Genomic DNA, 14,489 nt, shown 5'->3' with positions numbered 1-14,489 from the left:
GCTCCCACTAGCTTGCTAAGATTCATGATGGTTGGATCTCTACAACTTATATGTCTTGTGATTCATAGTTTTAGACATATATATTATCAAGACTATCTTAATAATGGTTTCGGAAACCCATATAATGTCCAAACATTGAATCACCATTTAGTTGTAGCTAGCTATCTTCGAATTAATTGAAACCAAGACTACGTCAAAAATGGTTTCTTCAAAGTCAACCATCCTTTTGATTGTAGTTACCTTAAGCTACCAATTAGCTTATGAAGGTTTCATTATTTCGGGTCAAATGGTACTTTACCATTTCCTTGAGTATATATCATATATATACACTCAATGTAGTCATAAGGATTTTCATTCTTATTTCTTTCGAATTAAGAGGTGGAACTCTATGATATAGTCATAAAGTTCAAACCATTCAACTGAGACGGTTTATAAATCCTTCTCGACTACCTTGGAGCTTTTGGTATAGGAACTAGGTTGTTATATTTGTTGATTACTTTCTTGTCTCTCAAAGAACCCATTCTTTGAGTTCTATCTCTCGTTCATTTGCTTTTAGGCAAATCACATTGTAGGATTACAATGAACTACCCAACAAAACAATATTTGTTAGTTGGTTTATAGAAGCAATATCCAAAAGTTAATTTAAGGATATCCCACAAGATTGTTATCAAACAAATATTGCTTATTAGCACATAACCCCAAATCTTAACATGCTTAAGATTTGTCTTTCTTTCCAACTACATCTTATGGAGTCATGAAAAATTTGGAAGATCTTCTAATTGACAATCATAATGTTTTTAGAAGTATATATCCTATATATGGGTAATAGATAACATCCAACGAACTAAATCTTATTTAAGTTCGTTCTTCTCCTTAATGGAGAAATTTATTATCTTATGATGCTTCTTTCCTTGAAAATTTTCAAGGAGACTCATCTAAAGTGTTTCTTTTCCTTGGATCAAATCTAAGGAGGTAAATACTTTAGACGTCTTACTCATCAACTTACATTTCTTGAATTCTTTGAAAACTTTTGCAAAGTATTCGGACTTGTGTTTATTCAAAATAAACTATAGTCCAACCGAGAGTGATCTTCGGTGAATGTCATACAACATGAGTAGTATTATGTTTGTGGACAAGTGCCACTAACATCTAAGTGAATTAACCTCAACAACTCTGTGATTCTTTCTTCTTTCCAAAAGAATAAAGATTCAAACATTTCACCTCTATACAATTTTAACAAGAAGGTATTGGATCCGGATCTAACGATCCAAAGCATCCATCTATGACGAACTCGTAATTTATGATTTAGAGGTATCACAACTTTAGTTGGGATTAGTCACTACCTTGCAACCTTTTGGGTTTTAAGCATCATTTTATTCTAAACAATTAACACTACCATATCATCTTTACTATAGAGACAATCAATTAAATTACTATAATCCAATCATTGATTAATAAAGAACAATGTTTTGTCAAACAAAACATTCATCCATCTCTACTATAGTGACGGAATTAAATTCCTTAAAATTGGAATGTAAAGACAATCTTTGGTTTTTCCAATTTCTTTGGTAGTTCATATGAGGAAGTAAGTACTATCTGCCTTCGCAGAGATCTATATTTTATTCACGTTCCGAATGTGAAGTACCTTTTCTTTTCTCATATATCTTCTACTTCTTATTAGTCACACTTTTACAACTATTGTAAAACATAGTTACTAATACGGAATCAAGCATTCAAGTAGAAGAACCAACTATTTTGAACTATTCAAGAACAATTTACAACACCTTCGAAAGGTGTGTTCTTGACACTTGCGAGACATTTCTTGCAAATACCCCTTCCAATGTCCATCCTTTCATAAAGAAAGTTTGTTCCCTTGGAGTTTATTTCGCTTTCTTCATTTGACTTCTCCTTTGACTACAATAGTCATGGTCCCTAAACTCCCACTATCTCTCTTGAAACTTATTTCAATTGTGTTATACACATCAAACGATTTTGGAGAGTATGTGTTTATTGTTCACTACATAGTTTACAATAAACTTAGCGAACCATTAGGATAGGGACATAAAGGTGAAGTCCTTGCCTAGTTTCCGTCTCGTTAAGTGGTTTATCACTTCAACACTCAATGATTCAAAATCATCATAAGTCCATGTTAATGGACTATTTTTGTCAACCAACCATTATGTTCTAAACATAATTACAAACTTTCAAGAGTTGTACAAGGCAACTCTTATTTCTTCATACAACAAATTGTAAGTGAAGAATCATGGCACATTAAGTGTCCATGCCTTTGTGTTTTCTTCTCAAGTTCCTTGTTCATGTAACAAAGAAACAAGCACTATGTGTTTGCATTGACTAAGAGTTGTTCAAAGCAACTCCTATTTCTTCATACAACAAATTGTAATTGAAGAATTATGACATTAAAAGTGTTGTCCTCTTTATGATAGACCTTTTCTAACATATTCTTCTAATGGTACATTATCAATAGGAAGATTGTGAGGATGAGACTACTTAGTTACATTTACAAGCCATTAAAGACAATCTATGGTTTTGTAGTACCAAGTCCGGAAACTAAAGCTTTCGGTTTTTATTTGTCAAGTGTGGGATAGCGTTTGTAAATATATTGGTAAACAAATACATAACGAATAAAAATTGATTGATTTTAAGCCATTTGATTCGGGTCTTTAAATCAAATAGCACCACCCACTATTTTTGGCAAATTCCATATCCCTCATTGGAATTCGAGAGTTTTGGATGAAACTCTTAGTAGGGTATGGGAGACTCACTACTACCAAGCCCACCTCACAATGATATGATATTGGCTAGAATTAATAATAATGAGAGAGTACGCTTACTCATTTGCATCACTTGCAAGTACCCATCTTATTTGGCCTCTAGAGAATGTCACCTCACAATGATATGATGTTGGCTCCATTGCACTTAGTTAAGTCATTCCCATCATGCTTAGTTCGTGAAGGGGTTCAAGAATAGCCTCACGATGATACGATGTCGGCCATCCTCGTTGCCTACACTCACCTCATCAAGTATGTATATAGACTCCTCCTGAGTATAAGCATGCACTTTGCACTCCCCCATGATAGGGTGAAGGCGGTGTACAAGTCATAAACGATTGGAGCCTACCACGGTGGAAGGCCACGAAAGAGTATTCAAAGCACTCTCACGCTTATCAACTTAATAATGGTTTGGTTGAGGGTTTTAGGTCTCATCACATATAAACATACATTTTAATCTCTATTAAAACAATTTTGGTCCTATTACAACTATTGGTCCATATGATTGTTTTTAGTTGTATATAATACTCCCACTATGCTTATAAAACGGTTTTTAAAGCAAGAGTATATGATACTGAAGGATGATTTTTGTGAAAACATGTTCATTTAAGCAACATTAATAAGCATGCAATTAACAATTAAAGGCGGAATCATGCTTGCATGCACTTAAAAACAAAACATTAACCATGAAATTCAAAGCCTAGTAGATTGGTGAACCATTAATCAACTCAAAACAAAGTGAGTTGAGATTTATACCTTTGTAGATTCCTCTTTGCATAAGCAAAGGCTAATCACCCAAAGAGAGGGCCTTCATTCCTTGCATCTTAAATCTATGGATTTGGATGGAAGAATAGGATTCTCCAAGTTCCCAAAATAGAGAACCTCTAAGTATCTTCACCAAGGTTAGATTGGAGAAGAAATGAGTGACCTTGGAGTAGTGGGATTGCTAGATGCACTATCCAAGGGGCCGGCCTCTTTAGAGAGAAATGGAGAGACATGTTCTCTCCAATTTTCTCCAAAACAAACCCTTAATGAATTTTGGCTATAAAGTCATATTTATACCTTTATTCATTTGAGTGGCAAACTTGTAAATAAGTCCAAGTTCACTACCCTTAATCATATGGCCGGCCTTATGGTGTTGTTTGGGCTTTTGGGCTTTTGTGAATTAAGTTGTCATACAACTTAAGTCAATGGGGTTGACGTTCGAAGCCCATTGGGCCTAAACGTCCAAAACTATCCCGAGGTCTTTAACGAACTTATTCGTTTGATTAATTAACATATTAATTAATCCTTGCCATAAATAATTAAACCATTTAATTATTCTTACTCATCTCCATTGTTTCTTCAATCTCCACCTTACACGGTGTACGATCCATTAGGTTCCTTTTAGCGAGGCAGTGGGCGATTCAAACTCTTTCAAATCGATTGTGAATTGAAACTTACTTTCAATTCTCCCTTTAGTGATTATACACGTTTAGGGCTTCCACAAACCAAGAGTGACACCTAGCAGCATATCATGGTTACCCAAGCTAATCAGAAGAGGTGGAGAACCTATTCAGTTTAGGATTACAAATGTAATACGGTCTTTCTCTAATACAATACTCTTGACCACATTGTTTGGTTTGATAGTTTATTTATTCATGTCTACTATCCAATGTGATTCGTGTGCTTATATGATTACCTTGAATGTGATTTGGAACGCATTCCTAAATCTCATTCATACTCTGGCCAGAGATTCTAAATCATATCATAGAGTATTCTCCCTCAAACAGTTTGAAGGTTAGAGATCCCTTGTTGCGCATTCACTTGCCTCCATGGCTAAGTGGCTTAACCCCAACGATGCCGTGGACACTCCAATGGAATGACGTTTGACATAATCAAAGATCAAGGACTTAACCACAAGACAACGACGATGCCTCAGGTCAAAGGACTACTTTGCATTATCCCAACCATGAGTTCTCATGTGACATGAATATGAGAACTCTTCGTTGATCGTGTTCAGTGAACTCATTCTCTATTGAGCACCTACGTACTTGTCTTGATGTCACACACACCAATGACTCGAGACTAGTCACTCTCCCTGAGAGAAGACACAACACGTACTGATCTTAACGGACTGTCAATGCCCAATTGGCAATCCTATGATCAGGAACATTTAGGATGTGTCTACGAAAGAATGGTCTCATGAATCTAACTTCATTAGATCGCATTCTCCCAATCACATATTCCTTGGACTTTATCGTTTAAGCATATAACATTTATATGAGACGGCTCAAACAATAATCTTTGCCCTTTATATTAAACTAGATTAGTTTAACATGTGAAATGTCCGTAAAGTATCATCATATGATTGGCTTTAGGGCACATTTCCAACAGATACTACTAACATAAACTTTGCATTCATTTGAAGGACTATATAGTTGCCTTAGGGCCTTAGGATGACTATGAACCTTTGTTTAGATTCAACACGAGCCTAGTGTTGAATCTCGGTCTAGGGATGGTGATTGATTTTAGTTACGCGTTTAATCACATTAAGGCGTGTTGTCTTAGGGGCGTTGGACCCAACTACTTCATTTTCATGCATATCAAATAAAGCAAGAAAGAAGTACTTCAAAGTAAAGGTGAGCTTATGCTCATTACAACATTTGCATAAAACAAATTACTTTAAAGTAAAGAAGAGCTTATGCTCTTTTACAAAATTTGATCAAATCAAATTACAACCAAAATCTAATCTACTCATTCCCATGGTTCAAACAAATTTGAAACGGCCTATCACATAGCTCAATTATCGTAGGCTTAGGTTCATAATCACCCTTTAATTAATTAACACTTTAACTAATTAATTGAATGCAACATTTTCATTTGGTTTTTGTATCCATAAAATTGATTTAAATGGAGCTAAACAAAATGAAAATCCAATTCTCATTTAAAGAGACAAAACAATTTTGTTCTCTACCTAATTTGGGCCATAAAGCAATTAACCTCAACTTTTGGGCTATATTGCAAAAACATAAACTTTTGGGGTCACTTTGTAAAAACTCAAAAGTCCACTACTTCATGTAAATACAAGTAGAACCCAAAATTTAAACAATGCAAAAACTTCATTAAAGGAACAAAACAATTTGTCCATTAGCGTTTTTGGACCTAAACGTAAACACGTAAACTTTTGGGCCAAAGTGCAAATACACAAAAGTATCAAAACTTTATGTAATTGCATAAAAGCCCCAAAAGTACTCCCACTTGAGGGAGGGCCGGTTTTGGATAGGAGAAATGAGTGATGTGTGTGTTGATTGCTAAGTTAGACATAAAGCATGCAAGTGGTGCAAGTGGTGTGTGTGAAAGGGAATTAATCCTTTCACACCCACCATTAATTCTACCACCATTTAAACAAATATCTAACACATTAAATCATTTGATAAAACATAAAACATAAACTTTATGAAATAAATCAAAACTTTGAATCAAAACACAAACCTTTTTGTTCTTGGCAAAAATGTCAAGAACAATGAAGAACATTCATGAAAAACCCAAAAATTTCCATGAATATTTTTACTCCAAAAACATCCCAAAACCATTCAAACTTTAGGGAAATAACATATAACCAAACTAGGGTACATAGGGGTTCCAAAAGTTACTTGAAAACACTTTTAACAAGTCAAACAAGAACCCAAAAATCCACCCTTTGGATTTGGCCGAAAATTCCCAAAAGCATAGCACCAAATTTTAGCTCCAATATTCATGCTCATATGAACTACATCTACAACATTTGAGATGGCAAATTTTCTAACAAAATTTACATTCAAAGAAACAAGAATAAAGCTTGTAACATATTACAACTTTTAAATCACAAACTATGAACCACAAAACCCAAAAGGATTCACCAACTACTAGACCTAGGCTCTGATACCACTTGAAGGATGATTTTGTGAAAACATGTTCATTTGAGCAACATCATATAGCATGCAATTAACAATTAAAGGCGGAATCATGCTTGCATGCACTCAAAACAAAACATTACCCATGAAATTCAAAGCCTAGTAGATTGGTGAACCAAGACTCAACTCAAATCAAAGTGAGTTGAGAAATATATACCTTTGTAGATTTCTCTTTGCATAAGCAAAGGCTAATCACCCAAAGAGAGGGCCTTCATTCCTTGCATCTAAAATCTATGGATTTGGATGGAAGAATATGGTTCTCCAAGTTCCCAAAATTGAGAACCTCTAAGTATCCACACCAAGGTAAGATTGATGAAGAAAATGAGTGACCTTGGAGTAGTGGGATTGCTAGATACACCCTCCAAGGGGGCCGGCCTCTTTAGAGAGAAAGGAGAGCATTGTGTTCTCTCCAATTTCCTAAAAGAAAACCCTAAATGAATTTTGGCTATAAAGTCATATTTATACCTTTATTCATTGGAGTGGCAAACTCGTAATTAAAACAAGTTCACTACCCTCCTCTAAATGGCCGGCCAAAGGGTTTTGTTTGGGCTTTTTGGGCCTTTGTGAATTAAGTTGTCATACAACTTAAGTCAATGGGCTTGACGTTCGAAGCCCATTGGGCCTTAAGGTCCAAAACTATCCCGAGGTCTTTAACGAACTTATTCGTTTAATTAATTAACATATTAATTAATCCTTGCCATAAATAATTAAACCATTTAATTATTCTTACTCATCTCCATTGTTTCTTCAATCTCCACCTTACACGGTGTACGATCCATTAGGTTCCTTTTAGCGAGGCAGTGGGCGATTAAAACTCTTTAAAATCGATTGTGAATTGAAACTTCCTTTCAATTCTCCCTTTAGTGTTTATACACGTTTAGGGCTTCCACAAACCAAGAGTGACACCTAGCAGCATATCATGGTTACCCAAGCTAATCAGAAGAGGTAGAGAACCTATTCAGTTTAGGATTACAAATGCAATACGGTCTTTCTCTAATACAATACTCTTGACCACATTGTTTGGTTTGATAGTTTATTCATGTCTACTATCCAATGTGATTCGTGTGCTTATATGATTACCTTGAATGTGATTTAGAACGACTTTTCTAAATCTCATTCATACTCTGGCCAGAGATTCTTAATCATATCATAGAGTATTCTCCTCAAAACGGTTTGAAGGTTAGAGATCCCTTGTTGCGCATTCACTTGCCTCCATAGCTAAGTGGCTTAACCCCAACGATGTCGTGGACACCCGCGGATGGGGTGACTTTGACATAATCAAAGATCAAGGACTTAACCACAAGACAAACGTGATGCCTCAGGTCAAAGGACTACTTTGCATTATCCCAACCATGAGTTCTCATGTGACATGAATATGAGAACTCTTCGTTGATCGTGTTCAGTGAACTCATTCTTTATTGAGCACCTACGTACTTGTCTTGATGTCACGCACACTAATGACTTGAGACTAGTCACTCTCCCTGAGAGAATACACAGCACGTACTGATCTTAACGGACTGTCAATGCCCAATTGGCAATCCTATGATCAGGAACGTTTAGGATGTGTCTACGAAAGAATGGTCTCATAAATCTAACTTCTTTAGATCGCATTCTCCCAATCACATATTCCTTGGACTTATCGTTTAAGCATATAACATTTATATGAGACGGCTCAAACAATAATCTTTGCCCTTTATAATTTAAACTAGATTAGTTTAACATGTGAAATGTCCGTAAAGTATCATCATATGATTGGTTTTAGGGCACATTTCCAACAAGACAATATGATTGTCAATTAGAAGATCTTCCAAAATTTTCATGACCCCATAGGATGTAGTTGGAAAGAAAGACAAATCTTAATAATGTTAAGATTTGGGGTTGTGTGCTAATAAGCAATATTTGTTTAAAGAATTATCTTGTGGGTATCCTTAAATTAACATTTGGATATCACTTCTATAAACCAACTAACATATGTTGTTTGTTGGGTAGTTCATTGTAATCCTACAATATGATTTGCCTAACGCAAATGAACGAGAGATAGAACTCAAAGAATGGGTTCTTTGAGAGACAAGATGATAATCAACAAATATAACAACCTAGTTCCTACAACACAAGCTCCAAGGTAGTCGAGAAGGATTTATAAACTGTCTCAGTTGAATGGTTTGAACTTTATGACTATGTCATAGAGTTACACCTCTTAATTCGAAAGAAATAAGAATGAAAATCCTTATGACTACATTAAGTGTATATACGACATATACTCAAGGAAATGGTAAAGTACCATTTGACCCGAAATAATGAAACTTTTATAGCTAATTGGTAGCTTAAGGTGACTACAATTAAAGAGATTGGTTGACTTGGAAGAAACCATCTTTGACGTAGTCTTGGTTTCAATTAATTCTAAGATTGCTAGCTACAACTAAATGGTGATTCAATGTTTGGACATAATATGGGTTTCCGAAACCGTTATTAAGATAGTCTTGATAATATATGTCTAAAACTATGAATCACAAGACATGTAAGTTGTAGAGATCCATCCATCATGGATCATAGCAAGCTAGTGGGAGCTATAAACATCTTATGAGACAAAGATCAAATCGTTTGATTTCTCATAAAGATGTAAATGAATCTTTTGTTTACTAGGTTTACAAAAGATTAGTGGGAGTTAATCATGTTCCTAAATTTGAATATATATATACAAATATATGACATATTAATTTTGGAAATGAAAAAGAATACTTCTTCGTTAAAGTTATGACTTTAAACATTCTATAACGATAGAATGTATATGGGAGACATAGTCTATAAACATGGGATGTAAATCTATAATGATAGATTTCAGGATATAATTGGATTATATCAAGCCCTAATGATAGACAAAAGATGCTAGGAAGTTTCTCATATGATGATAAACTTCAATTAGAAGAACAACTCTAGTAAGACTAGGAGGTAGCTCTTCTCAAAGGGAACATACCCTTTGACTCCCAAAGAAATAATGCGTAAATAGAATCCTTTATACATACGCAGAAAAGTGATTTACGTATTTCATATTGTATGAAAACATTGATATGAGTTGTACCTAGAACGGTACAAAACGATATCAATGCAAGCCCAGGATCAGAACCATGGCAACTGTTAAGTGAGTCCTTAAGTATTTAAGAAATAATAAAGGATAGATTCCTCAAAGAATGAGGAAGAATTAGAGTAACGTAATGGAAGCGTAAATGTATTAGATTATGAATCTAATCCATCATTGGATGTTTCTTCATTATGAATGAAGAGATAATCAGATATCTCTTTATTATGACTAAAGAGATATTTGGATGGAAACATTAAAAGTAATGACTTTAGTGTGTTCCATTGTGAATGCAAAATAAATTGCCATATAGAAGCTTACAACAATGTTGTTTGGATGGGAAAGTTCATTTATGAACTCTCTATTCGGTTCCAACCAGAAAGTGTCTCTAGTGTACCGACATTACGACACTAATGGGGCAATACCTCAAGCCAGGGAATCAAGATCTCATCAAGATCCGAACTCAAATGAGAGACCGAGCCACATGATTGAGAATCATGTATAATGGTGACGTCGTTATTCTCAAGGTTTCTTCTATGGATAACATATAGATATCCATTGTCTAGGCCTACTACTTAGCCATTTTTGAAATGACTAAAGAAGAGGTATCATCACTGATGACCAAGCTGATTGGCTCTAGTGCAAGTGGGATATTGTTGGAAATGTGCCCTAAAACCAAGCATATGATGATACTTTAAGGACGTTTCACATGTTAAACTAATCTAGTAATATCAATGGCAAAGATTATTGTTTTAAGCCGTCTCATATAAATGTTATATGCTTAAATGATAAGACCAAGGAATATGTAATTAGGAGAATGTAATTGAAACAAGTTAGATTTATGAGACCATTCTCTTTCGTATACATATCCTAAACGTTCCTGATCATAGGATTGCCAATTGGGCATTGACAGTCCGTTAAGATCAGTACGTGTTGTGTCTTCTCTCATGGAGAGTGACTGGTCTCGAGTCATTAGGGTTTGGACTTATTACAAGTTTGCCACTCCAATGAAGGAAGGTATAAATATGACTTTATAGCCTTTTCTTCATTAGGGTTTCTTTTGGGAGAAAAGATGAGAACAAAAGCTCTCTTTGCTCTCTAAGAGGCCGGCCACCCTAGAGGAACATAGCTACCAATCTTACTGATAGGAGCATATTTATGCGACTTAGTTAGCTAGTTCTTATGCATTTATGTTGTGTTTCCTTAGTTAAGTTAGTCTTTTAAGCTATTTTCATGTGTTTTCAGGTTTTAAGGACAAAGTAAGCAAAAAGATGCAATTTGGAGTATTTTGGAGCAAAATTCAGCTAGAATGGAGCTCATGCATGTGGAGCACAAAGAATGGACGAAGTTGAAGAATTGAAGATGCAAAGTTTCCTAATTGAAGTAGGAAAGTGCCTAATTGAAGATGAAATCCTAGTCAGCAATGAATTCCTAGTTGAAGTTGGATTTCTAGAAGATTGAAGATTCCTACTCAAACACGGTTTCCTACTTGAAGAAGGAAAGTTAAAAGCCAAAGAATCAGCTCAAGTGAAGAAACCTTATCCAAAACATTATCCATAACCTTATCCTATCCTATCTTATCCTAATCCTAATCTACCTATATTTCAGCTACAAAAGGGATTTCTTTTCCTATTTGGAGACTTAAAACCTGATTTCTAGAAGCCTTATCCCTTCCTACAAAGGTGCCACCCCAATCCTTTCTAGAACTTCTAGAAACCTGATTATTCCTTTCCCCCTTGGTTTCTAAAAGCCTTAGCCTTTTCCTTCAAGGATTGTGTGTTATTATCCTATACAAATTAGGCCTTTAAATCCTTTTCCTTTACTACATAGGGGCTGCGAATTTCAGCCTATAAATACCATCCTTTGCTGCACCATTTAGTCACCCACCCTCTACCATATTTTCACTACACCATTCACCCAAACATCCCTCTTGTGCCGTGAGTTTGCAAAGGAGAAGGAAGGAGACTCTTGGAGCCGTGCATGCCATTCAAGGAGCTTGGATTGTTGGAGTGTTTCTAGGTGTTTTCTATCTTTATGTCAATGTTTAAATTTATTTATCTTTGTTTATTTGCAAACATGAGGAACTAATTTCTTAGTAGTTAGAGGGGAATTCAAAGCCATGATCATATGTTTTATATGACTTGATTTCCTCCAGTTATGATTTCATAAATCGTGAATGTGGTTTACTTATCTATTTGATTGATAATATGTTTATGTATGTTGATTGAGAGTCGACACTTAGTGTGCATGCATGAATTTGATGCTAGAGTATAAGGGAATTTCACCTAATCGTTATTAACTTAAATTCATAAGTAGTAAAAGTCGCTAGTCACGATTGTGTTAAGTAAATCCTTGGCAAGAGTAACATGCGTATTCCGTAGTTATGAATGACTCGTCAATGCTTATGATTTCCATTGAACTTAATGATCTTTGATATGTGTCTCTATCATGCGTATTCCATAGTTAGGGTCCTTGATAAGAATAATTTGGTTGTAATGCGTATTCCATTCAATTCAATGAATCTAGGGAAATCTGAGAATTAATTGGTGCAATCTAGTTAATTTGGGGCATTGTCATTCATGGTTTGTTGAAAGAGTAACTAGAAATCGAGTCGTATGCATATGTTTCATGTGTGGAGAAGGAACCCTCTAACTAGCCTTTCACCATTCGTTTTCATCCAAAATCGTTTTTGTTAAGTTTGTTTTCAAAGTTTCTGTTTTTACTTACAATTTCGTCAAAACCAACCCCCTTGCTTTTAAGTCTTGTTTTTAGAGTCAAAACCTGTTTTCTTTTGGTCTTTTGAGTCTTTTAAGTTCTATTTTCGTCCAAGTCACTTATTAGGTCTAGAATTGAGTCTTTTTTATTGTTTCTTGCTGTTTTGAGTGTTTTGAGTTAGTTTTGAGTCTATAGAGTCTAGTTTAGTGTTTTTGAGTCTTATTTGTGTTGATTAGCATCCCTAGTTAATCCCCGGTCTAGAACGATCCCTACTTGCTTAAATACTACAATTGTCATCAATAGGGTTTAATTTGTGTGTCAACTTAGTTTTCACATCAAATTTTGGCGCCGTTGCCGGGGATTAGCATACTTGCTAATCCCTTGGGTTTACCGTGTGTTTTGTGTGTCTTTTACTAGTTTTCTGATTTTGTTTTGTTTTCTTTGTTTAGGTACTAGTTTATGACTCGGAGTACCCATCCGGTTCGTGAACATATCTTGGATTTTAACGACGATTTTGAACGAGATTTGAGAAGAAGAAAGAGGAGGCATCCAAAACCTAGTGAACCTAGTTCAAGTTCAGAGGCCGAATCTGAATTTGAAGAAGAATTTGAAGAAGAAGTCATTGCAGCGGACAATTGTACAATTAAGGAGCTCTCGGCTTCGGGGTTGGCAAATGCAACACCTCTTTGCATTCAATATCCTGCGGCTGCCCAAGGCAAGACCAATGAGTTTGAATTAAAGTCGAGCTTGTTACATCACATTCCTAAATACCATGGGCTTTCCATGGAAGATCCAAACAAGCATCTTAAAGAGTTTGAAGTAGTTTGTTCTAGTATGACACCCGTCAATGTTGATGAGAATATTCTGAAGATGAAGGCCTTTCCATTCTCTCTCTTGGAAAAGGCCAAAGATTGGCTTTACGAATTAGCGCCCGGAACGGTCACTTCTTGGGAAAGCATGAAGATGGCGTTTTTAGAGAAGTTCTTCCCCACTTTGAGAGTCATTCTCTTGAGGAAGAAGATTAGTGGCATTCAACAAAGCCAAGGAGAGTCCTTTCCGGCATACCATGATCGTTTCAAGGCTCTTTTCGCCTCATGTCCTCAACATCAAATGAAAGAATAGCTTTTACTTCAATACTTTTACGAATGACTTCTTCCAATTGAGCGACAAATGCTCGATGCTTCAGCGGGAGGTGCATTGGTTGATAAAACACCAATGGCTGCAAAGACCCTAATTGCCAACCGAGAGTTAAATGCACAACAATACGAAGGACTTGGGCAAAGAGACTTCCCACGGTGGCAAGTTAATGAGGTAAGTTCTCCATTCGACATTCAATCTCAATTAGCTAACCTCACTTCCATTGTGTCTCAGATGGCCGAAGGGATGAAGCTACAAGGACCAAGTGTTTGTGGCGTGTGTTCTATGCAAGGACACCTCAATGATCAATGTCCTCAACTAATAGAGAATGGAGGATGGGAGAGTGCTAATGTCGTGGGCTATCAAGGTCAAAATCAGCCACGCAACGATCCATACTCCAACACTTACAATCCGGGTTAGAGAGATCACCCAAACTTCAAATGGAGAGAGCCTCAGCAACCTCAACAACAAGGAGGATTTAGGCAGCAACCTCCGGGATTTTATCAAAAGCCATTCGCACCAAATCAAACTCAAATACAATCTGCCCCAACAAATTCAGGTACGTCCTTGGATAATGATACAATTCTTAAATTACTCACCACTTTGTCTCAGGGGCAAGAGAATCAAACCAAAGCAATGCAAAACCAAGACAAAAGGGTGGATCACTTGGAGAAGCAAATTGGGCAGATTGCGGAGTTTGTAGGACAGTTTCAAGACCAAGGAAGAATCCCTAGTTCAACCGTTGCAAATCCAAATGGGGGATTCGAAACCGCCAAAGCAATCACATTGAGGAGTGGCAAACAAGTTGGAACTGAACCCCAAGCATCCAAATCAAGT

This window comes from Malus domestica, chromosome 01, assembly GCF_042453785.1.
Source record: "Malus domestica chromosome 01, GDT2T_hap1".
NCBI lineage: Eukaryota > Viridiplantae > Streptophyta > Magnoliopsida > Rosales > Rosaceae > Malus > Malus domestica.
The sequence above is the reverse complement of the archived record's forward strand: the minus strand, read 5'-3'. Positions refer to the sequence as shown.